Source organism: Molossus molossus, unplaced genomic scaffold (assembly GCF_014108415.1).
Source record: "Molossus molossus isolate mMolMol1 unplaced genomic scaffold, mMolMol1.p scaffold_m16_p_4, whole genome shotgun sequence".
Taxonomy (NCBI): domain Eukaryota; kingdom Metazoa; phylum Chordata; class Mammalia; order Chiroptera; family Molossidae; genus Molossus; species Molossus molossus.
This window is the reverse complement of record NW_023425377.1, coordinates 26,886,207-26,911,644: the sequence shown is the minus strand read 5'-3', so window position 1 is coordinate 26,911,644 and position 25,438 is coordinate 26,886,207. Positions and strand designations below refer to the sequence as shown.

The window sequence follows — 25,438 nt, the reverse complement described above, 5'->3', positions numbered from 1 at the left end:
CATGGGAGTGCGGTTCCCAGGATTCTGGATGGCCAGGGTCATACGGTAGCGTTGCGTATCATGAGCACATTCTTCCAGAACTCAGCAGTATCCCCTCCCATCTCCTTAATCTGAAAGTTTTGTACTTTACCAAGAAATAAGAGATTCAGGTGCAAAAGAAATCCACTCCTGTTGCCTAATAATAATAATGGCTAATCATGACCAAGCCCTGGACACATTGGTTTTACATGCACTAACTTACTTAATCCTCACGAAAACTTGTGGTGAATTTACCATCAGCAGCCCATTTTAGATAATGGAAGCCAAGACTCAGGAACATTGAATGGCTTGCTGGCCCAGATTCCCACTGCCAGTAAGGACTGGCGCTAGTATTTGATATTATCTGAACCCAAGCCGGTACTCGTGACCACTGTGCTATATCTGATTTCCTTCCTATGGAGTATTGGCTGGGCCCCATATTATCCTAGTAAACTGAGAAGATAGTCAGTATTTTAAAAAAAAAAGCTCTTTCCATTTTTCCCAACCCCCTACAATCTACATGAGTTCAGAGCTTGGAGGATTTTTTTAAAGAGGGACATGAACTAAATAGACTTGGTGTATATCAGGAGATGTTCTGATAATTCATGAACATGTGATTTTTGATGACATAGTTCCCAATGTGATCTCCACATCATTCTCAGCTTGATCTCCACATTATTCTCAGAGCATTTGAAAAGAAGGAAGAAAAAGCAATCTCTTTACGAAACTTCGAGTCATTTTTGAGTCATAAGGCGTATTAGTGGGAACTTGGGTCCAAGGATTTCCAAACTTAGTCTCCAGCCTCGAAGATTCCTTTGCAGCAGGCTAGTTCTCCTTAACCTGGGCTCCACTTCCTCTTGTGAGGACTTGGAAATCTAGCCCAAAACAACCTCTGAACATTACCTGTGTGGCTGTGTCTGAACTTGAGAACTCTGCAAGAGGCCGTATTTCTTTCATGTACAAACTAAGCCTGAGGGCTTGGAAACTTTCCTACCCATCACAAGCTGATGAGCAGGCTTTATTGGTTTGTAAGTAAATGAAGCAACAAGCCAATAAATAGTCTGCCTCTCTCCTTCCCTCCAAATCCAGGTCTTGGAAAGGGACTGTTCTAGCTCTCTCTTCTAGTTAGAGGAGCAGATTCAGGGGAGGGTGAAGGGACCAACATATACAGGGCCCCTCACTTGTGTCATTTCACCTTCACAGTGACTGTACAAGAGCTTAGAACAGGTAGGTTGTTTTTCGAAAGTCTCCTAGCTGGAAGATGGCTCCAAAGACTGTGTTTATTCCTCGGGACTGTACTGTTTTCTACAATGGGTGAGGCCAAGCAGCAATATAAAGCATTCAGGCCAAGGTAAGAGTGAATGAAGTTTGATCATTCTAACAGAGTACGAAGACTGAGCAGGATGCCTACTATGGCCAGCCATGGGCTAAGTATTAGGGTGAAGAGGAAGAAAATTGCACAGTCCTATGCAACAGTCCTGTGGTAAAGAATAAAACTGCACAGTCCTACCTGACTCCAGCAGAGTGTTGATAAACCAAGACTATCATTTCTGAAATGGCCAGATCAAGATCAATCTTCAAGATTAAGACATAAGACAAAGCATGAGGCTTGGAATAATCAAGAAGAAAGAATAATAATGATCACGGCTAACAATTTTGAGCATTTTCCAAGTTCTGAGCATTTTATATGGGCTATCTCATTTAGTCCCACAGCAACTGTATGAGACTGGTGTTATTATCACCCCCATTTTAAAGAGGAGACGGAGCCAAGTTCACCCAGCTAGAAGGGGAAAAGCTGGGATGTGAACCCAGATCTTTCTTTCTTCAAAGAATATACTTCTTGGGATTTAGAACCAGATAGTACTCATCATCTGATGACTTAGAGCATGTTATTTAACTTAACTTGTATCAGTTCATCTGAAAAATAAATGAATAAATTTGGTAATACCAACAGAGAGAGAGAGAGAAGAAGAAGAAGAAGAAGAAGGACAGAGAATATTCCCAGCATCCCATTAGAGTAGGAAAGGCTCCATTTCTACTCTCCAGGACAAATTGGTTTGCTGCCTCCTAAGGGAATGAGTACAGCAGCAAAGGCATTATAAGAAGGATATGGCTCATACCACCCCTACTCAACCACAGTATTGACCGGCTCCCTAGGATCAGGCTCCAAGGTGCCATTCACATGGCAATCACTGGCGATTGCCCAGGGCCATGGATTGGATGTGAAGTCCTTCCCTAACCTGAGCACTGCCTCAAGGGGCGAATGTCACAGGGAGCCCAAGTATCCTCTGGGCTTCATCACCCCAGGGGTAAGCCTCTGCTCTGAAATTGCTCCTATATCCTTTGCACCCTGCAGGAGATACAGAAGGTATCCATATGGTATCATGGCAAGTCCCTTAGCCTAGTTGGTAGAGAGATGTGAAGGGTAACTGGGGCCATTGTGGAGCTGGGGCTGGCAATGTACATCACCATGACCCTAGTTTGAGTTCCACGGAGGCAAGACTTCAGCTCGTTTACTGCTTTAGTCGCAACGGAAGGCATACAGGTAGGCATGCAAGATACAAGAGAAAACAGGGTATAAGCCCTGCCCTTAAGGAACTCATGGTCTGGTGGAGTGAGACAGACATTTAACAGGTAATTAAAATTCCGTATAGAAGGGCTGTGATTGGGGAAGTAAAGGGTCCCAGGAGAGAAGACCTGACTTGCTTAGGAGTCCAGTAAAGCTTTCTAGCGTGAACAGCATCTCAACTGGGACTTGAAAGATGGGTTTGAGTTAGCCAGTTAAAGAATATGACAAAGAGGGTTCAGAACAGAGGAACAGCATGTGCAAAGTTTCTGAAACGAGAGAACTTGGAACATCAGAGGAAGAAAGAGGAGCAATGAAGCTGAAGAAGTTGACAAATGCCTTTAAGCCATTCTAAGGCTTTATCTTGGGGGAAGTGGAGAGACTACTGAAGAGTTCTGAGCAAAAACAGTGATATGATTGCCTAGCTGGTGTGGCTCAATAGGTTAAGCGTCATCCCACAGACTGAGAGGTCCTGGTTCGATTCCTGGTCAGGGTACATACCAGGGTTGCAGGCTTGATCCCCAGTAGTGGGCATGCAGGAGGCAGCCGATTGATGTTTTCTCTCACACAATGATGTTTCTATCTCTCCCTCGCCCTCTTAAAAAAAAAAAAAAATCAATAAAAATATATTTGAAAAAAAAGTGCCCTGGCCAGTTTGGCTCAGGGGTTAGAGTATCAGCCCACGGACCAGAGAGACCCGGGTTCAGTTCCTGCTAAGGGCACGTACCTCAGTTGCAGTTTGTCTCTGGCTCCGGTTGGGGCCATGTGGGTGGCAGCCAGTCGATGTCTCTCTCTCACACATCGATGTTTCTCTCTCTCTCTTCCTTCTTCTCTCCCTCTCACTCTATCTGAAGATAAATGCAAAAATGTCCTCAGGTGAGGATTTAAAAAAAAAAAGTGATATGACCATTTAGGAACTGGGCATTGTCAACACTGTCTTCCACACTGTCTGAGAAAGACAACGGATCTGAAAGCAGTTGAGCTTCTCTCCAAAATAATTCTACTGAGTCTCCTTCACACTTTCAAACTGTTCATCATATATGCAGTGGTTGTTGAAATGTCCAAAAATAGATTCATCTTTTTTAAAAGGATGAGCAGTTACTAAAATCTCTATTGACCCACGTAGGAGAAAAGAGATGTTGCTTTTACTGCATCAGAAAAATAACCACAGCTCTCCTAGGCCTTTCTCCAAGGAGCCTTGAGCCCGTTCAACCCAACTCATGTTGATCTTTGGCTTTTTGGTTTCTTTCTTTCTTTTTGTTTTGACCTTAAGACAAATTGTCTTCTTCTAAATATTTCAGCAAAGGATATGGATGAGTTCTACTGCATTTTTTACTTAAAACATACACAAGGCAATTATGAACATCAGGAAGAGTGAAAAGAGAAAGGAATCATTGGAAAAGAAAGTGTATTTGTTTTCTATGCTCTGTAACAAATTCCTATAAATGTAGAATCACAAAACAACACACACTTATCTCACAGTGTCAGTGGGTCAGCAGTCCATGCACAAACGTGCAAAACCAGCTGCGCCCTCTGCAATCAAGGGGTCAGCCAGGGCTGCGTTCTTATCTGGATGTTTGACTGAGGAAGGATCCACTTTCAGGCCGCCTGAGGTTGTTGTCAGAATTCATTTCCTTGTGGCTACAAGATGAGGGCACAGACTTCATTCTGGCTATTGGCTAAAGGCCACCTGTAGCTCCTAGAGATGGCCCTCCACTCCTTATCATATGGACCTCCTAACATGGCCACTTACGACTGCAAAGCCAGCAACAGAGAGAATCTCTAGCAAGGCATGCTTACAGAACGTAAAGCAACCTCAGCAATGACATCTCATCACCTTTGCCACGTTCTTTTGGTTAGGAACAAGTTACAGGTCCTGTCTACACTCAAGGGGCGGGGATTACACAAAGGCATGGGCACCTTTGTTCAGGTGGGGGGTCATGAGACTCACTTAGACTCTATCAGCCAGAGAGGATAGGAAAGGGAAGGAAAGGAAAAGAGCAAGAAGAAAAGAAAAATAAGAAGAGAGGGAAAATGTATCTATGTATATATACAATTAATTGGCCATGTATGGTGTGTAAAGTACTGTGCCAATGAGTTTTGCATGCATTTTATCATTTTTAAATCCTGAGTGGTAATTGCTACTATTATTCCTATTTTACAAAAGAGAAAACTAGAATTCAGAGAACTTAAGTAAGTTTCTCAAGTTCACATAGTAGAAAACGTAAAACCAGAATTAACTCATTTATATTAGATTCCATAGCCCGGGATTACTACTATGCTGGAGTTTAAGAGAGCCGAGAAGGGGAGAGAAAAGGAAAATAACAGGAGAAATGAGAGAGAACAGTTTCCAAATGAATGCAAATTTGTTCCTGAAATAGTTGGCAATCAATAAGGAAACCTGTAGGTCTGAAATATATTGAATTGATTTCAGCAGGAAGTAGCCAATTAGAAAAATATGATGTTGAACTGAAGCCAGGAGAACCATAGATGAATCTCATGCTTCTGAAGCCTTTTCTGGCCCACCTGAGTTTTTCAGAACCTAGAGCAAAACCTGCAGCCAAGCTGTGCCCAGGACCTTGGAGACACCCAGCTCACCCAGGCAGCGTCGTACACCCACGTTCTGCCAAATGTCTGCAGGAGAGCATCTGGGCCCCGGCGGCTGGGCCAGGGCCTGGGTTTGTTTTTCACGGCTCATTTGCAATGTCCCGTTCTATTCCTGGACACTCGCTCCTTCCCAATTGACACCGGAGCTCAGTTTCCCAATAGCACTTTAACAAGATGGCTCCAAAAGTGCTGCTCGGCATAGTCCTCAGAAATGAGCATTTTCCAACACTTGTTCTAGGAAGGATGGCTGAACATGGCACACCCTTGACTTCCCAATTAGTGTCTTAAAGGGGCAGCTGCAGACACCATCAGAAGCTTCCTGAGGTAGACACAAGGTGACTCACGCAGTGTGGGAGAAAGATTTAGAAACTGGATCCCTCTTGCACCATTCAAGGCAGGCAGGTTGGCTAGTCCCAGGGCCCACCCCAGCTGCCTGCACTATTTGACTTGACACATCCCCCCAGCTGGTTCCCACCTGCCCAGAGGGAGAAATGAGGAAAATCGTTGCTCCTGTGGGTCACAGTCAACCCTGTTGGAGTCTAACCAAGCAATAAACTTGCATTGAGTTCAGACTTTATGCAGAGCACTGGACCCTCAGTGGAGAGTCACAAAGCAAAACAGAAGACATTGTGTTCTCATACCTGGCCCTGCCATTTGCAAGCTGTGGGGCTATGGAAAAATCCCTGCTCCACAGCTCACACCTTATCTGAAGGTGGGGCTTATAAGAGGATCTTAGATGAGATACTGAGTAATTAACAAAGAAGTGTAACTTATAGTAGACACTCAATAAGGAATGAATGGTGTTGACTTTTGAAGTGCAAAGTTTGCAGTGAACAGTATACACAAACGTGTAACTTTGCAGCTCAAGTAAAATAGTGATGGTTCACATACATACCAATAAAGAACCTTCCTTTGTGCATGGAGGGTTTTAGCAAATATTTATAAATGTTAATTGACCTGGGATAGTAAGCAACAACACAAAAGCCAATCACATGATGCTTCAGAGAGAGGGATCACTAATAAAGGCAGGATGCTGCAGAGAAGAAGCCAGGCTCTATCCCCAGACTCTACCACTGATCCGCTGTGTGACCTTGGGCAGGTTACTTCTCTTCTCTGAGCTTCAAATTTCTTTGCCTATAAAATAACAGTAATACTTGTTTTATAGGCTGGTTGTAAGAACTGAATGAGAAATTGCATCTAAATGAACTTTTAGCCCAGTTCCTGAACCACAGCAAACACTCAATAAGTGGTGACTTTTATTATTTTACGAAGTAACGGAGTTAAGAAGGGAAAACAAAAAGGGATTTTTCTGGAATGCACTTGCCTACAGGCTAAAATCGCTTTGAAACCACCTTGCAATAGTTTCATTTCCCAAACTGAGAAAAAAGAATGCCTCATTCATGTGCCTTAATGGGAATTGTCTTGTTGTAACTGGAACAGTCCATGAGAAATGGAAGATATTAGTCATTGACTGATAGACTATCTGAGCTGGATAGAATCTTAGACCAAATTAACCATAAGGATTGAGCCTCTGTCTCTCAGTTAGCCCAAGCAAGCCTAAAACAGGAAACAGAATCTCACATGCCTCAACCATCTAGCTGACAGCTAGGCTTTCTAGCCAGTTCTCACTATGGTTCTCTAAGTTCGAGGTAACTTGAAACCCTCTAGAGCTGACCTACTGTGTGATGTTGGGCAAGCCCTGTCATCTCCACCAGTGTTTTATAATCAAGTGTATTAAAATAGAAAGTCTCTCCAAGACTCCTTTGCCCACTCACCACTTTCCTGAGACTGTCTCATACTCATATGTGTGTGTACACACACGAGGCAAAGTGGAAGTTGTTACGGTGAAATGTATTTATGTCATAAAAGCAGCACATGACCTAGACCAACCCACACCCTCATCTCATCAACAGATGAGAAGACTGCGGCTTGGTAAAGGTCGCCTGGGCAATAGATGCAAGCAATGGGTGAGCTGGGGCCAGACCCGAGTCTTCTGATGGCTATCCCAGGACGCTTTCTCTTAGGCCAAACTATTTCCTGCACATACTATAACAAAAGAAAAGACAAGGTAGCTAACAGCTGCCCTTCACCTGTGTACTTTGTCGTGATGTGTGTGTTTGCTATTTTTCCACATAGTAAGAGGACAGGACCTGACAGTTATTGAATACCAACTGTATACTGTTGATGCCTTGCTTGCCTTAAATTCTTATCACACAACTGTGATAATAAAAGTTAGCATTTATTGAGTACTTACTATATGCCAAGTACTGTAGTAAGGGCTTTACATGTATTTGCACAAGGTACCCAGCCAAGGAGGTACACTGGAGATTAAATCCAGCCTCTGCTTACCAACCCCTGAAATGGGACCACATCAGCTCCGCTACAGGAGTGCCCCTTTGTGCAACTCCTCTGCCCAAAGAAGTGCCTTTCCAACGTATACACAAAGGCATGTATGGATGTGTGGTGGAGGTCTTGACGGCATTCCCATATGGCTGGTCCTATTACCATTCACTTGCCTAGATGCCACGGCTAGTGAGTGGTAGAGGCAGGATAGGGTAGGTACTCTGACCCTTATCCCACATATGGCCTTCCTGAGAGGCCGCTTTAGATAGGCTCTAACATTACATACACCTTGAGGACAGAAATGCCGACCGCCTTGTTCACTGACAGCCCCAGTGTGTAGAACAACACCAGCACACACAGGCATTCAGAACATTTCATTGACTGATTGACCCCCATTTTACAGGTCAGAGTGTCAAAGAGGCTAAATGACTTGCTTAAGGTCACACAAATAGTAGGAGATACAGTTGGGATTTGAATGCTAATTGTTCTGACTCTAAAGTCTTTGTTCTTTCCATAATAACATTGTCATTCTCAAGCATTTGTTGAGTTTATTGAACTCTAGTTATTTACTCAGGAATGTGGGACTACAAAGATTAATGAGATTTACTTCCTACTCTCAAGAAACTGGAATTCCAATCATCTGCCAGAATTCATATTCCCAGAATCCTATTTTCTAATTTCCTCAATCAAAGCACGTCCAAATGCTATAAGCCCATAGTAACTTTTAAGCCGAGAATGCCTATCCTATCTCCCAAACCCAGGATTTTATAAAAGTGGACCACCAAGGTCCATTGGCCTGGTCTGTTTCCTTCTGTAGACCATTGGCTAGCTGTATTCATAGACCACTGTTGCAGCGAGAATAAATTAAAGCTGTGCAAATTTGATATAGCTAAATCCCCATCCTAGCTTCTCTAATTCTTCTGAAGTTATGTCCACAGGGTAGTTTTTATATGTCCGTCCATGCCCTCTTGCTTTCCCCCTCCCCAAGAGTTTACAGAACATGAGATACTTAAGTTAGAAAGCCAGGCTGGGAAAGCTATGCCTCTAAAGTAGCAATTATGTTCTGATCGGGAACATTAATTCGGGGTTTGCCTCATTTTCCTTCGTGATTTTGTTATCTATAACATTTAGGAGGCCAGAGGTGGTTTGAAGAAAGAGGTGGTTTAAAAAAAAAAAAAAAGAAAGAAAAATCTGTAACTTCATTAACTGAATTCCACAGAACTGTTTGAGCAATCACTCAATAATCCTACATCAATAAAAGAGAAGTTGTAACTAGTTCACTTAGTATAATTATAGGGCAGCTTTCTGCCAGATTTTAAAGATAGACTTTGAAATATTCGTGTGTGTGTGTGTGTGTGTGTGTGTGTGTGTGTGTGTGTTTCATGTGCCTCCTGCTGTGTGTAGGGAGTGGCTCAGGCTCCTGGGATACTGGCCAGAGCTAAACAGGGGCCAACTGGAAAGAGGCACGAAGATTTGGTTCTGGTTTTCCTGTGCTTCAACTACTGGGAGCACAGATATCTTACCAGAATGGTCTCCTGCAGAATGCGCAGGGCCTAGAATTACCATCTGAATCCTCCCATCTTTCTCTGAGAGAATTGCTAAAGCCATGGCCCTAGTAAGGTTATGGCAAGATGAACAGCACAAAGTTCAGCTTTTGCCCAAAGTATGATTCCCAGACCAGCAGTAACAGCATCACTGGGAACTGGTTAGAAATGCAAATTATTGAGCCCCACCCCCTGGTAAATCTGATGCACCCTAAAATGTGAGAACCACTTCTTTAGGGACCTGATGTTGAAAAGCATTATCCTACTAGCTTTGTCCAGGAGATGAGAGTTCTACTTTTAAAGAGAGATTTATATATTTATAGATAGATGGATAGATAGATGATATAGATAGATAGATAGATAGATAGATAGATAGATAGATAGATGATAGATAGATAGATAGATAGATAGATAGATAGATATCAAACATTCAGACTTTGGGTGTTGAGTAGAGCAGTGTTCAAATCTGGGCTCTGCCACATATCAGCCATGGGGCCCTAGACGAGTTACTTAACTACTTTAAGCAGCAGTGTGCTGGTAATGTTCAACAAACAGCTCTCGGGGAAAATGTAGTGGTTGCTGATTCCCATGGTGCAAATACTCCATCCCATCCAGCTAATTTCAGGCTACTAACTCGATGGTCAGCAAACTCAAAAAAATGTGTGAAAATTTAACAGTTTGCTCTCATACACCCACGTGAGCTGGTGCCAGCACACCACTGTCTCTGGGATTCAATTTCCCCTTCTGCCAAATGGATGCATTATAGTATTCATCCCATATAAGGCTGTTGGAATGCTGACGGGAGAAAACAACAAGTGGACAATTATTGAGCAATTATATGTGCCAAGCACTTACTATGCATTATCTCATTGAATTTTCATACCCATACGATAAGTACTATTTTTCTTCTAGATGAGGAAACTGAGCTGAAGTAACCAGTCCAAGGCCACCAATGGCAAGTGGGAGAATCTGAGTCTAACTCCAGGAATGAGGGATGTGTGCATAGACCTCTCAGCACTTGCCACAGGGTGTTGCTCAGTAACTGGAAGCTGCTAGGATAGACATGAACTTTCCAAATGCCTCTCTGCTAGGGATCAGCATTTTGTGCTGAATGAAACTTCTCAGTCATATAAAATATTCATTTTCTCCTGGGAGGAAGGACCAGTGTCTTGGTCCATTTGGCTACCATAACAAAATACCATAGACTGCGTGGCTTACAAACAAATGTATTTCTCACAGTTCTGGAGGCAAGAAGTCCGAGATGAAGGCACCAGCATGGTCGCACTCTGGAGAGAGCCCTCTTCCTAGTTCATAGCAGTGTCATCTCACGTGATGAAAAGGCTGGGATCTGCTGGGGTCTCCTTCATAAAAACACCAATCTCATTCATGAGGGCTCCACCCTCAAGGCCTATGCACCTTCCTAAGTCCCACCTCCTAACACCAACATCTTAGGGAGTTAGAGTTTCAACAGATGAACTCGGGGGACACACAACATTCTGCCTGATGGGAGCCAGTTGTTGATTATTCATGGAACAGATGGTGTGAGTCTGTAGCTAATTGACAGCCACAGATAACACAACAACTCAGACTCATTTCAGTGGCATCATAAGCACCTTCTCCCCAGATCAATTTGATGTATGTTTTTTTCCAGGCTTTATCTGTGCTTATACACCGACCTATTTATATATACCTATATGTAGCTTTTATTAGGTCATGCTGCACATACTTTTTGAAATTTGTTTTTTTAACCTAAGAATATATCATGGACACCTTTCTGATGGCAGTCCACACTGATCTACCTCATTCTCTTTAAATCTGCTTATCATTCCACAGTAGATGCATACCATCATTTACCTAGCAGGTCCATGACTAAAGGACGTCTAGACTATCTCAAATTCTTCACTATTATAAACAACCCTGAACTTCACGATCCTTTACATAGATTCTTGTATATGTCTGCAGAAGAAATTTCTAAAACCAAGATGCAAAAGGAACACATAATTTAAATCTTGAGCAATGTCCCCAAATTGCCTTCCCCATATGAAATGTTAAGCTCCCAATATTTAAGAAGGAAAGTGCCTGTTTGCCCATCTCTCACCAACACTGGCATCCCTCTGATGACTTTCAAAACTTTTCATTGTGGCCCTGGCCAGTTTGGCTCACTGGTTGAGCATCAGCCTGTGGACCAGAGAGTCCCGGGTTTGGTTCCCGCTAGGGGCACGTACCACCAAAAAAAAAAAAACAAAAAAACTTTTCACTGTGAAAATTTCTATATATAAAAATAGATAATATAATGATAATGAACCTCTATGTACCGATCACTTGGATTCCACAATTATCAACATAAGACCAATCTTATTTCATGTACAGCACACTCCTTTCTCCCCTACTAGGTTAAGAAAAAGCCCATCTCATCCTTGTTCATGTGTAAACAACTTAATAGGTACCTTTGAAAGATAAGGACTATTTTTTTAATGTAGCCTCAATACCATTATCACATCTAAAAATTCCTTGATATTATCAAATATCCAGTCAGTGTTCAGATTTCCCCAAATTGTTTCATAATTTTTTAATAATTGGTTTGTTTGAATTGAGATCCACCAAGTTCCACACATTGATATGCCTCTAAGTCTTTTTTAATCTCTAGGTTTCAAGCACACACACACACACACACACACACACTCCCTCTTCTTTTTTTTCTTGCTATTGTGCTTGTCTTGTAGTTTCCCATTTTCTGATTTTTTTTTAAATTATATCCCTGTGTTGTCATTTAATGTATTCTCAGTCCTCTGCAATTCCTGTGACCATGAGGTATATATATATACAAGTATAGAAATCTCTCTTCAAAACTCTCGTCTCTTGGAAAAAGATAGTATGATAATTAGATCTAGAGTTGTGCTGTCCAATGTAGTAGCTACTAGCCACATGTGGCGATTGAACTTCAAATTTAAGTTAATTAAAAGCAAACGAACGTTAAAATCTGGTTCTTCGGGTGCATTAGCCACCTGGCGAGGGCTCAGTAGCCACATGCGGCTGGTGGCCGCTGTTTGGGACAATGCGGAATAGCACCCTGCATCATCACACAGTGTTCTACTGGACTGAATGCTCTGGGAGCATGACCTGATCCTCTGAGTACCGGTAAATTCATTTTTCTCATGCATGCTCCAGAGCAAAGATGAACACCCTGAAGTTTCATTACTAGGCAGGCTCAGGTGAGAGAAAGGAACAAGCATGTGCCAGACTCTGCCCCTGCCTGTTTTAAGTGGCACCCGCCTGTGTTTACAGAAGATGATTAAATGTTTGTAATAAACGCCTCAGGTATATATAAGATTCTGTGGTGCCAAAAGGTCAGCAGATCCCGGCACGTAAGCAGCCCTGATCCTTTTCTGCCTTCTCAGAGGGAAATTGAGGGAATCAAGGCTAATCCACAAGGCTTAGTCTCGCAATTATTATAGGACATGCTAGTTCCAGAATATTCCTAAACATTCCTCCTTTCCCGAAGGTTCAGGTTCTTCTGGCTGGAGCCTTCTTCCTGTGCCTTTGTCTTGGCATGTGCATAATGAGCACATCTCAAAGCACACCAAACAGGTTTCTCAGCTTGCATCTGTGACACTTTGCAAAGCCCAGAGGGGCTGTGGCAAGACGGGAGGCGAGCAGCTACAACTGATGGGAGCAGTCTGGCTGGCTGAGCACCGCAGCCGGAGCCCTCCCAGGTTCCCGAGAAAACCTCAACCCATCAATGAGGAAACGGATTCTATGGGGTCCTGGTAGGCGATAGTACACAGAACCAAGTATTCCGTGAATTCGAGGCTAGGAGGCAATCAATCAGGGATTCATTCATCGTTATTAGGCAAGACACTGTGTTTGGCACTAGACTCAGTGGTGAGCTGGAGAAGAGTTTCTGACCAATAACCATGATGGGGGTGCCAGAGAGTGTCATAAAAGTACACAAGAGAGTCCCTGACCTTGACATGGACACTTGGGGACATAATGTTTAAGCTCAGACCTAAAAGACAACTAGCAGTGGTCAGGAGATGAGGGTGGCATTCAGAAAAAATATTCTGGGAAGAACTTACGGAGTGAGAGTGCACGAGACATTGGGGGTACCAAATGATGTCTGGGTTGGCAGCAGTGGGCAGTGTGAGAGGACAATGGCCAGAGCCAAGCGTGGAGAGATAGGAACCCAGTAAACCCAGCTATGTGAGCTGAGGCAAGTCACATCCTCCCGTGCCCCCATTTCTTCCTTTGTCATCATTATTCTTACCGAGCAGTGTTGTGGTCAGAACCCAGTGACATAACAGATGCAAAAGGATTTTACCAGCCATGTCCTAAGACCCCGGGTGTATAAAGATAGTGGTGCGGTCTAGAGCAACCCTTCACTCCTGGAGCGAGCTATCTCGTGGCGCTGGAACAGGCTCCTACTGGCTCATGAAAGGCAATAACACACCTGACTTATGTCTTCCCAACTCCATATTCAGTGACATCAGGTTGGTAGTCAAAGTAGGAGTATTTACACCACGAAAACTGGCACAAACTAGAGCCCCCCACTTCCAGCTGGTTCGCCAGCACACCTCTGAGTGAGGGCAAAAGTAATAAGAAGAGGAGTAACCCTGGGGCAGCAATTACCAAGGAATGTCCATGCACAACAAAAAAGATTTTTTGAAAGAGTGGCTCTCTCACTTTTTCTGCTATCGAAACAGGCCCACCCCAGGCCAGCCCTTAGGGAAGAGAGCAGGGCTACTCCCTCCTGCTGACCTATTCCCAGACGTGCCTGAGGAGTGTGGCACCCAGGTCATGGAAATGAGCTGGAGCCTTTCAGATCAACAGCTGCTGAGAGCTGCTTTCTTTGGCTCATGTGGCCAGCAAGAAGTTGGATTTCAATGTTCTGAATAGGCAGAAAAAGATATCTTCTTGCTCCCTTCTGCCCCCTTTCCTGGAGTGACCAGCTGGCATCTTTTGTCACTCATCATGGCTGCCTGCAATAGAGATTAAACACTCAATGAAGACATGTGGCAAGAAAAAGTCTGCAACAGGAGTCTTCTCCCAGGCAGGTATCCTTCGCAAAACCTGGGATATGGACAGAGCTCAGAGCACATTTTAAATAATGGGGCCTTTTTAAAAAGGATGACCTAGAAAAGTACTATTTGTATCTATGGCTAGTATGCCTGAATACTCCCCAATCCTGGAAAAATAACTAGTTGGGCATGTTGGAATCTTATGTCAGGAGCAGAGATGGCAAAATATGCAAGTTGAGATTGGATTGAAGTGCATTTGGTGAGGTTTAATATGATTCATTCATTTACTCATTCAACAAATACTTATTGCACGCCTGCTAGGTGCAGCTAGAATATAAGTCTCATAAAAGCAGACACTGTGTGTGACTTACTTATTGTAGGCATTTGGTACACTTTTGTTGAATGAATGTGTGGATGGCATAGCTTTGCCAGGTGTTAGGAGTTTAAGAGAAACAATCCTAGACCACGCAGAGTTCAAATCTGGTGGACAGGCAGACAAGTAAGCCAGACATTACAATACAAGGTGATGAGTTCCATGATGGGGGAAGGATGGGGTCCAATGGTTCACAAGAAAGGATACTCAACTCAGCCTTGGGGGACAGTAAAGTCTTTCTGAAGACAAAGATGCAGAAGACATAGAGATGATGCCAAGGATGTTGGCTTCTATCTGGATGTGGCTTCATGGGGTCTGGGGGGAAGCTGCCCATATACTCCGCAGTATCTCATATCCCTAGGGGGACTATTGACTCTATCTCAGAGTGAAAAATGATTGCAAATAACTGCTGAGGCACTTCTATAGCTTAATCATAGGTGACGTTTTCCATTTCTCAGGGACTTCCAGAGCGTTTCCTAAATTCAGACTTTCTACTTGAAAGAAATGACCCTGTGCCTCATGGGACAGATGACATGTGGCTCTTTGGCATCTTTCTGATATACAGACACTCACTCCTAACATGGGGTCCAGCTCTACAGGCGAGGAAGGTACTTCTCCACCAAGGTCATAGCTGTTTCATTTGGTATAAATGAGAATACTCTGAATTTTGGGTTGAAAGAGGCAGACAAACTACAGATTCGCAGAAGGTCCAGGGGTGAACGTCGTGGCTTCAAGGACAGCTGCACAGAGAGGGAAGAGTTCTGACTTCCCAGACATCCTGCTTTCAACAAGGGCTGTGCAGGCTTTTTCCATGGTATCACCAAATTAAAGTGTAAGTAGGTGTGAATATGCATGCACACACAAACATGCAAGTCTCGAAGGATGAAGACAAATTAAGAATTAATCCATTTGAAATCAAGATGTAACTCTCCTGACAAAAGAGGACAAGCCCAGCCACTTTAGCTCTCCTGGTCAAAGCCATTTCCCCAGGGGTCTGGGAACATGCAGTCACTCCACTCCTCACCACCACAGCCTGGCCTGCCAGTGGAACCGCCGTGTCACCAGCAATTCTGAGGAGGACCACAAACACAGAAGCAGAGAGAATAGGACAATAAATTGACTCCTACCCATGACTCAAATTTCAATAGTTATCTATAGGTTGCCAATTTGGTTCCATTTCAAATTCATCACCTTCATTTTTTTTAATCCTCACCTAAAGATATTTTTACATCTATCTTCAGATAGAGGGAAGGAGGGAGAGAGAAACATCGATGTGAGAGGGGCACAGTGATTGGTTGCAACCCACACAACCCCAACCGGGGCCGGGGACAAACCACAACCGAGGTACATGCCCTTGGCCGGAATCGAACCCGGGACTCCCTGGTCCACAGGCTGACACTCCAACCATTGAGCCAAAACAGCCAAGACCCATCACCTTTATTTCTATAGTATTGCAAAGATACTCCTGGAGCATTGATCGTTTGCCTTAATATCCTGATATCTTTAGAGTAGGGGAAAATGGTGAAAAAAAAATCACCTTTTCTCTTTGCAGTTGAGGTTCAGAGCCTCACCCAAAGACGCAAGTCTCCAGCTGAGCATCACATCCAAGGGCCCACTCCAGCCCCAGAACAGATGGCCCCGTTATCAGAAACATTCTGCTGTTTGCCTGGGTCACGTTGTCACTAGTCATTCCTCCTTCAGCTCCAGAAATCTTCACGTGGAGGTGAAAGAGAGGAACAACTTGGGGGAGAAAGCTAGTGAACATGTAACCAAAGCTTTAGTTTCTAAGCCGGAGGAGGAGGTGGGGGTGAGAGGGTCATTTGACTCATCTCTCCTCCCTCTGCATGGTGGATCTCAGTTCCTCAAACTATATGGAAAGAAACGCATGCCAGAGCCACACCTTTAGGAAACACTCACTCTGGAAATGTGGACAAGGAGGAGGCAGAATTACCTCCCGGGATGAGTGAGATAGCGCCTCCCCTTGTCCTTCAGGCTGCCACGCACCTCCGGCCCTTCCCCTCAGGTGCTCTGTGCCCTCCTGGAGCGAGAGATGGCAGTGGAAATGCTCTGGTTCTCTGGATAATTCAGAGCTATCCTGCTGGACACCCCTGGGACCTGGCACCCGCCCATTGCAAAAGCAACCCCAAGCTATTTATTAAGAGCCAGCTTATGTTAGGAGCCAGGGATATGGCTATGAACATGTCTAGGATTACCTCCTATGATGGGGGAATGAGATCACCCCAAAGCAATCTCAGAGAAACGTTTGGAAGGGAAAATGAAGCATGCTAAAGGGGCAGACAAGTGTGAGTTTTCTTTCTCTGCCCACTGGTGTCAACTCCTCCTTCCTTCACCTCTTTCCTGCTGGGACCTTGGTGGGAGGCAGCAGGAATGCAGGGAAGGAAGTCTGGCAGCTCCTGGAACTCAGGGAAAGTGGTGCTGAATTGATATTTTACTAAGAGAGGAAGGAAAGCCCTGGCCGGGTGGCTCAGTCAGTTGGAGCATTGTCTGTACACCAAAAGGTTGCAGGTTCGATTTCCAGTCAGGACATACCTAGATTGCAGGTTCGATCCCTGGTCAGGGTACGTACGAGACGCAGTCAATCAATGTTGATCTGTCACATCGCTGTTCTCTCTCTCTCTCTCTCTCTCTCTCTCTCTCTCTCTCTTCGTGTAAGATCAATAAAAACATATTCTTGGGTAAGGATTAAGAAAAAAAAAGTCATGTCCATTGACTCAAAGTAGCAGAAGATAAATAAGGAAGGAAAATGGAGAGCTGTGATATCCCAGTTCTATACCCAGGACTGCAACAAGAGAAGTGAGGAAGGAAGAAGGAAGGAAGGAAGGAAGGAAGGAAGGAAGGAAGGAAGGAAGGAAGGAAGGAAGGGAGGGAGGGAGGGAGGGAGGGAGGGAGGGAGGGAGGGAGGGAGGGAGGGAGGGAGGGAGGGAGGGGAAGGGAGGGGAAGAGAGGGAGGGAGGGAGGAAGGAAGGGAGGGAGGGAGGGAGGGAGGGAGGGAGGGAGGAAGGAAGGAAGGAAGGAAGGAAGGAAGGAAGGAAGGAAGGAAGGAAGGAGAGAGAAAGAGAAGTACATCACAATGGAAGCACCAAGCAGAATAGAGTCTGAGATGCAGATAAAGGGCCAATAATAACCTTCCTTACATCAGCTCCCCTCCCAACTCTCAGGATATCTCACCTCCCTATTCTTTTTTCCTCCATGAAACTTGTAATGATATATGTACCTACTTGTGACTTCGGTCTTTCTTTCTCCAACTGCACAATGGTTGGCCTAGTGGGCACTCAAGAAAATTATTGAAAGAATGAATAACAAGTAGGGTTGGAAAAGTCAGGCCAGAAGGTGGGTGTAACAGCAAGCTCACTACTCCCCTCTCCTCCTTTGGGCAAAATCTCTAAGAATCCTTGTTTGTTGAATACTTATTATTTGCCAAACATTTTACTAACTATTCCCTGTAATTTATCTCATTAGTCCTCTCAACAAACCCATGAGGACCTGTGTTCAGAGGTCCCCAAGCCCCCCCCCCCCCCCTGGACTCAGCAATTCACTAGAACGGCTCACAGAACCCAACAACGCTGTCCTACTCATGGTTACAATGTATGACAGAGAAAGGACACAGATTAAAGTCAGAAATGGGAAAACCACATAGGGCAGAGTCCAGGAGGGACCAGGCACAGCTTCCCGTTGTCCTCTCCTGGAGAAGTTGTGCGGAAAGCATGTAGTTTGCCCAGCAACAGCACATGACAACAGGCGTGAAATACTGCCCACAAAGGAAGCTCACCAGACACCGGATGTCCCAGGACTTTTATTGGGTTTTGCTCAGGTAGGCATGACTGACTTCCCCTATGGCTGACCTTAGTCTCCAGCCCTTCCAGAAGTCCAGGTTCTACTGCATGGCCCACGCCCACCACCATAAAGCACTTTGTTAGCATGGACTCTGGAGTGTCTCAAGGCCCCAGGCAGTCCAAGTCTCTCTGATCAGGCAAGATATTTCGAGGGCTTAGAGGTTATCTTCCAGGTCAAGGGCCAGAACTTTCAATGGAACATGCAGTTTGTACAACTCAGACTTGCTGAGTTCACTGCACAAAGAAGTATTAGCATTAGCCTCAGTTTGTGGGTGACTCCAACTAAAAATCAGGAGGTGATTTAGCCCAAGTTATAAAAGCCAGAATGCAAAATGGCATCCTACTTGACTCTAATGTCAGTATTCTGTTGTATCCTAGTACCTCCCCAAACAAGTAAAATATTCTGTGAAAAAAGAAACTCCCATAGAGTATCTCGTAAGCCTGGCCTCAGGTCTGAATGCCCCCATTCAGGGATTTACACTTAGGAAGATCACAGTAGTGTGTGCCTTCTGGTGAACTCAAGCCCCCAAGCAGCAGATGGTCTGGGCTTTGCCAAGGGCAGCCAGGGAGTTCTGCCTCCTCAACAGAGAAGGGGAGACCTGTGCAAGGGCCAGCCAGCACTTTCTACTATACACTCCATCGCCCCTAACAAAACGACTCCAAAAGGATTATCGGGGGGAGGGGGGCCTCAGCTGGCAAAGCAGACTGGTAAGTTAGGATGCAAGACAGTTAGTTGACTCTTTGTCTCACCAGTAGAGTGAAACCACAGGGGAAGTCACATTTACCTTACCCAGCATTCCCAAGGCCTGTTCTGCTAATCTTGCAAAGTGGTGCAGATGCAAAGACAGAAATCACATCAGCAGAGTAAACCTTCTGAAAAGCCAGTCAGCAAAGAAACCCGTGTGACTTTGTTTAACTCCGTGTTTCCTGAGCTTACTTGAATACTGAACAATTTTCAAGTGTGTGAAGCACCAAATTATTAAAATCCAGGGCAATTTAGTAAAGATGACCAAATTCTCCTTTTTTGATTTTCCAGCTCATGCCAATAGATCCGATTTCAAATCATTATTATCAGTCCTATTTCTTAAACTTGCATGCATCCTTTTCCCCCAGGAACGATCATTCCTGCATGTTTCTTAATTCAAAACTTCATTCATCCATCAAGTATTTATTAAACACTTCTCTGTGTTCAGGAATCAAAGATGGGGGGGGTGGGGTTACTTGAGACACAAGTCCTGAATTCTCCAGTGGAAAATTCATAGCCTGGTGAATGTAACTTGAGCCAAAGGCTAGGATGTTTTTTCTTGGCTCCATTCTGCAGTGATGGGTGATCTCACAACAAGCTCAGGGAAGTAAGCAGTTAGCTCAGCATGTTGATTTTGGCTCCACCTGATGCCAGGAGTAGAGAGAACCAGGCCGACTCCTATCTAAATGAGTGGGACGTGTCACTAGTGCATGGTGAAGAGCTGATCACGCAGCAGCAGGTTGGGTTCTCACCCTCAGCTCTGTTTCCTCCATGTTTCCACACTGTGCTGCTTCGGCTCCGCTTGGGCTCCTTACCCTGTTATCAATCCACATGCCTCCTTCATTATTTTCCAATTAAAAATAAACTCAGGGCTCACTGGCAACTGGACCTCTTGCTGTTTCTAAGGTCTGCTATTTGAATATTCCATTGCTATGCAGTTTTGTTGTTTCTGGTGTTTTAATATGTGTTACTTGTTCAGTTTCAAGTGTAAGAAAATGATTTTAAGTAGTTTAAGTAATAAACACTACACTGGGGATATGATCTCATTTAACTGATTATCTTTCAGGCACAGCTGGATCTAGGTGTTCACATGTTATTGTCAAGGCTCCATCTATCCAGCTACCTACCTATCTCACTATATCTCTGCTGACTTCCACAGCTTTATTCAGGTCTCCACTGGTTGGGGAATATCACCACGGGTAGTCCACGGCTCATCACTCAAGGCTCATGATCCAAAAGTAAAACTCACTTCTTGGCATCTATACATCAAACTTGAAAGAAGATTCTAATTGGCCCTGTTTAGAGCACATACCTGACCTGTACCGAGCATTGTGCCAAGGGGGTTTGAGTGCTCTAACTGGCCAGCCTAGACCACATAACCCTGTGTGTGTGAGAGAGACCAGAGTGAATGACATGCCCATCAGAAGAGCAAACAGGTTCCTCAGAGAAGGGATGCTGGCCATAATTTTACTCCTAATATTCATGATTATTCCGACATAATTTTACTCCTAGGGTCTTCACATGCCCTTGCATTTTTGTTTCTGGGCTCTATGCATTATCCCTGCATCAGAAGCATGGCCCCTGTGGCTTTCAAACCCTACTGTGGTGACACAGCAACAGAAAGTGACAGGAGTATAGAAATCTTGAGCCTCTTGAATCTCAGAAAAGCAAAGCTTTTTAGGTACATGCCGGCTTCCATTGGATTATCTGACTTCGTGAGAAGCGCCAGGGAAGAGAGTGGCAGTGACCTGGCTGCGAGAAACCTTCATTTCCCCCTCCCCCTCCTGCCTGCACCTGGGAAAACATTTATGGGTGATGAACGCTGTTCCCAACAAGACAGCGGTGATTGCTGATGTGGCACTTGGAGTCATTTTCCCTTGAGAGAACAGCTGAGGACCGGATAGAATCAACCAGCGGAGTCTCTTCAGGTGCTTAACTTTTATGTGAGGGCTCTGGAGTTCAATAATTCATGCTAATGCAGCCGGCAGCAAGCAAATTACAGTCGCACTCTGTTCCGATTCTGATTACAAAACAGAGCCCCCAGTGAGTTTTATGATGGAAGAACATATTTAGGTGACTTCAGCTGGATGAAAGACGGAGGCTGCTTTGAAGTCAAATGAGCCTCAGTCGGTCTCAGGGCCTCCGTGACCTTGCTCGGCAACATCTAACATCCCTCAGCTTCCGTTTCTCCATCAATAAAATGGGACGACGCCACTTACTTCACTGGGTTTTGAGATCATATGATTGAGATAATACACGGAAAGTGCAATTGTGCAATAATGTCAGAAAATTTTCTCTGGCTTGCCAGAACCACAGTAAATGTTCATTTCCTTCCCCTTTTCATATTCTCTCCTCTCTCTCCTCCTTCCCTTCCTCCCCCTTTACAGCATGGAAGCCAATGTTTCCTATAGTTATGAACGTAGGACTGAGAATACCAGGGGAGGGGTTATCCAGAATAAAGAGAGAGAAGATGAAAAGAGTCGCTGTGTTAAAAGTCGAATTTACAATTCACTTCCATAATGCTCACGAATACTGCGGGAAGCAGAGACAAGATGATGAGTTTGGAGGGGCAGAGTAAATATATTTAATGATACCCATGTTATACAGTTCAGCGAAATCATCTATAAATATAAAAGCATTTTGGCTATCACCATGGAAATGTACATACCCAGCAATCTGAATCTGCACCGTGAGGTTTCTAGGCATGAATACAGTATACGTATTTTCTTAAACAGTGGTACTTAGCACTCAAGTGTCCGGTGGCTTGGGAATACAGGACCACTACTGGGCATGTGGAATAAAAATGATGTATACATTTAAATCGATGGAAAAGGTATCAACCATCAAAAAAAGGTATCAACCATCAACCATCAATTATGAATAGCATCCTAGGCACAGAAAGCACCACTGTTGACACTCGGTGTCAGAATACTGGAGATGAAGTATGTTTGACAGCACTTGCTGTGATGCTATATGCTCTCTCCAGCTCCCACTGGACAGTCCACCTGGGTCCTCGGGTCATTTAAGGTCAACAAAAACATTAGCACTATCTCAGGGTTTCCAAGTTAATGCATTTTCAAAGAGATTGAAGCATTTAGTGCAATTTTAGTTTTCTATACATGTTCAGTGGTCATTAGAATACATAAGCCACTTGCACTGGCTGTCTTCCAGAAAAGAAAGGAAAAGAGTAACTTAGTCATTTACAAAACCACATCAATACTTCGCTGCCCCCATTTTAATCAGAATAAGATGAAACTCAGACCAGGGAAGCATCAAATTTGATCCTGGGGAGCTGGATAAAAATGCAGATACTTGGCCCTGGCCAGATTGGCTCAGCGGTTAGAGCGTCGGCCCATGGACCAATGAGTCGTGGGTTCAATTCCAGTCAAGGGCACGTACCTCAGTTGCAGTTCATCCCAGCCCTGGTCAGGGTCATGCAGGAGGCAGTCAGTTGATGTGTCTCTCTCACATCGATGTTTTCTTTCTCTCTCTCTCTATCTCCCTCATACTCTATCTAAAGATAAATGGAAAAATATCCTCAGGTGAGGATTTTTAAAAAATGCAGATACTTGAATTGCACTTGAAGAGATTCTGGTCAAATAGGTCAGGCATGGGGTCCAGGGATCTGCATTTTTAGCAGCTGTCAGGATTCTGACACAGGTGAACTGTGGACTTCATTTTGAGAAACACTGGCTGACTGGTTGAGAGCTTGGCTTGGGGATAGACAGATCTGAGCTCAAATCCTAAATCTACCACTTTCTAGCCTCATGAACTTGGACAACTTCTTAAGCTCTTTGATACCCAGTTCTCTAATCACAGTTTGTTATGAAATCTAGGTAATTATTGTGGAGTGTTGAGCCTGGCACATAGGAAGAAGCACTCCACAAATATTAGCTATTGCTGTTGTTATTATGCAAAGTGAAAGGGGCTTTCTTTCTTTTTTTTTTCTTAATTTTACATTTTTCTTTCTTTTCTTCTGTGTTACAAATCCAAAATAACAGTGTATTAAACGAGATGGAAGTTTATTTAACTTTCAGACAAAAGCCTGGAACTAAAGTAGTTCAGGACTTCAGTAGTGACTCTGCCACCCAGACTACTTCCTTTCCTACTTCATCCTCATTGTTCAGAATGGCAGCTAGAGCTCCAGCAATCATGTCTGCATTCCACATAGCAAAATGGAAGAAAGGAAAAAGAAAATTGGTCCCTCTCAGTAAGAATACTTTCTAAAAGTTACTTAGACCCCACTGGCCAGAATGTAGTTGCCAGGGAAACTGGGAAATGTGGCTAGTGTTCTAGGTGGTCATATAACCAGAAAATAAAAGTATTTATTCCCATGGAAAATTGGGGAGGAGGAGTATGGAGGGACCACGACTGTTCCCTGATACAGCCAACCCTGGGAGTTTAGCAGATTCAAATCATTCCCACGTGCTTTGCTCTCATCCTGCACCTGCCTATCTGCTCATTTTTCAGGTAAGGACCATCTCCAAAAAGTTGGTTGCATGGTTTGCTGATCCTACTCAGCTGGACTTATTTTCTTCCCAAATTCCTCCCCTGCTTGTCACTTCTCATCCCCCATTTTTATTTGATTTTTACTATATAATTTTAATAGGCAATACAATCATTTTATTGTAGAAAAGTTAGAAACACAGCTAAGCACTTAGGGGAATGATTTTTTTAATATTCAAAAAAATCTTACCACTTAGAAATAACCACTCTTGAAATGTTGGTGTACAGCATTAGTAAAAAAATTTATATGTATTTATAATAAAAGCCTAGTCTATACAACTCTTTTAACCTCTTCTATTATACTTAACAGTAATTATGAATGACTCAGTGTTATTAATTATACATCAACATCATCAATTTTAATAACCACAGAGTATTCCATTGTATGGGTTCATCATGATTTATTCAGCCAACTCCATTTATCCACGACACTGTACTAAATAAACCTCCTAGTATGCACATCTTTGCCCGCTGTTTTCCTGAGGAGGAGCTGTGTTCCTATGGTTTTCTACCCCCTTGGCTCTCCTCATTGTATCCAGGGACCAGCAGAAAAACATGCTCTGCTATCCATCACCAAGATGATGCTATTCAGGTCTTGTTTCTACCCCTAAGCTGCTTGAAATTCCTCTCAAATGAACATGGCAGACTCAGAAGGTCCTTGAAGAACTGAATTAATGCCTTCTTATGCCCCCTGATGAATAGCAAGACTGCCCCCCGGAGAGGGGACTGTTTCACCCCAGTGCTGAGAAAAGCACAAAATAAAACATGATCCCACGTGACACTGACGGGCTTTCTATTAAAGCTAAGTTACTAGCACTTTCAGTTTGCCAAACTGACTTCAAGAAGACCAGAGTGAGGCTATAGCTGTGTGGATAAACCCGTTTCTATTAGGGGGAAAAAAATGTATTTGACTGAAATAATTCTTTAGATAGACAACAGATTTGACAAATGATGATTCTTTAGCTAACTTTTTAAAACTGATGATTGATTTCTGACTAATGATTTGTGTTGGTTGTGCTTCCTAATGATGCAAACACTTGTGGGTTTTAGTTTCTAGAGAAGTTCTGAAGACCAGTTGCGTTGCATCACCCTCATTTAACCCTTTCTGGTTTGGGAGAGTTGTCAGCCTGGTTTTCTTCGCTCTGATACTGAGGACTCTGTAGAAGTGATATCATTAGCCCTCCATTATAGGTGATGATAACAAGAGATGTCATTTATTGAGCACATACTATGTACCAAGCAATAAGCGAAAGGTATCATGAATATTACTTATTCCTCACAACTACCCTAGTGAGGTGGGTATTCTATTATTATCCCATTTTATAAGTGAATATGGTTTAAGAAAGAGTAAATAACTTACCCAACTGGTGTGGCTAGGTGGATTGAGTGTTGTCCCATGGACTGGGAGGTCCCAGTTCGATTCCCAGTCAGGGCACATGCCCGGGTTACAGGCTCGATCCCCAGTAGGGGGCTGCAGGAGGCAGCCAATTGACGTTTCTGTCTCTCTCTCTCCCTAAAAAATCAATTAAAAACATGTGTTTTAAACATAAAGAGTAAATAACTTGACTACAGTCACACAAGGGAAAAGAGGTGGAGCCAGAATTCAAAATCAGTGTCCAGGCCCCAGAGTCGCTGACTCACTTAAGTGGACATAATTGTGGAGTTAAGTCCAAAACCCTGCTCCCTGCGTAGTGGTTTTAGAACAGGCGCTCTAAAATCAGGTGGCCTGGGCTCAGGTCCCAGATCTGCCATTTCCTAACTGTGTCACCTTAGGCAAGTTATTAAACCACTCTGTGCCTCAGTCACTCTACCTAGAAACGGGAACGATTAGTGTCCATCTCAAAGAGATGACCCACAGATCGCATGA

The 25,438-nt window shown here is 43.9% G+C and overlaps 1 protein-coding gene across 1 annotated transcript in view; it reads left to right on the top strand.

The window, feature by feature from the left end:
- SH3RF2 (SH3 domain containing ring finger 2) overlaps positions 1-25,438 on the top strand; it is a 122,719-nt gene that overhangs the window by 24,043 nt on the left and 73,238 nt on the right. The window lies entirely within an intron of this gene.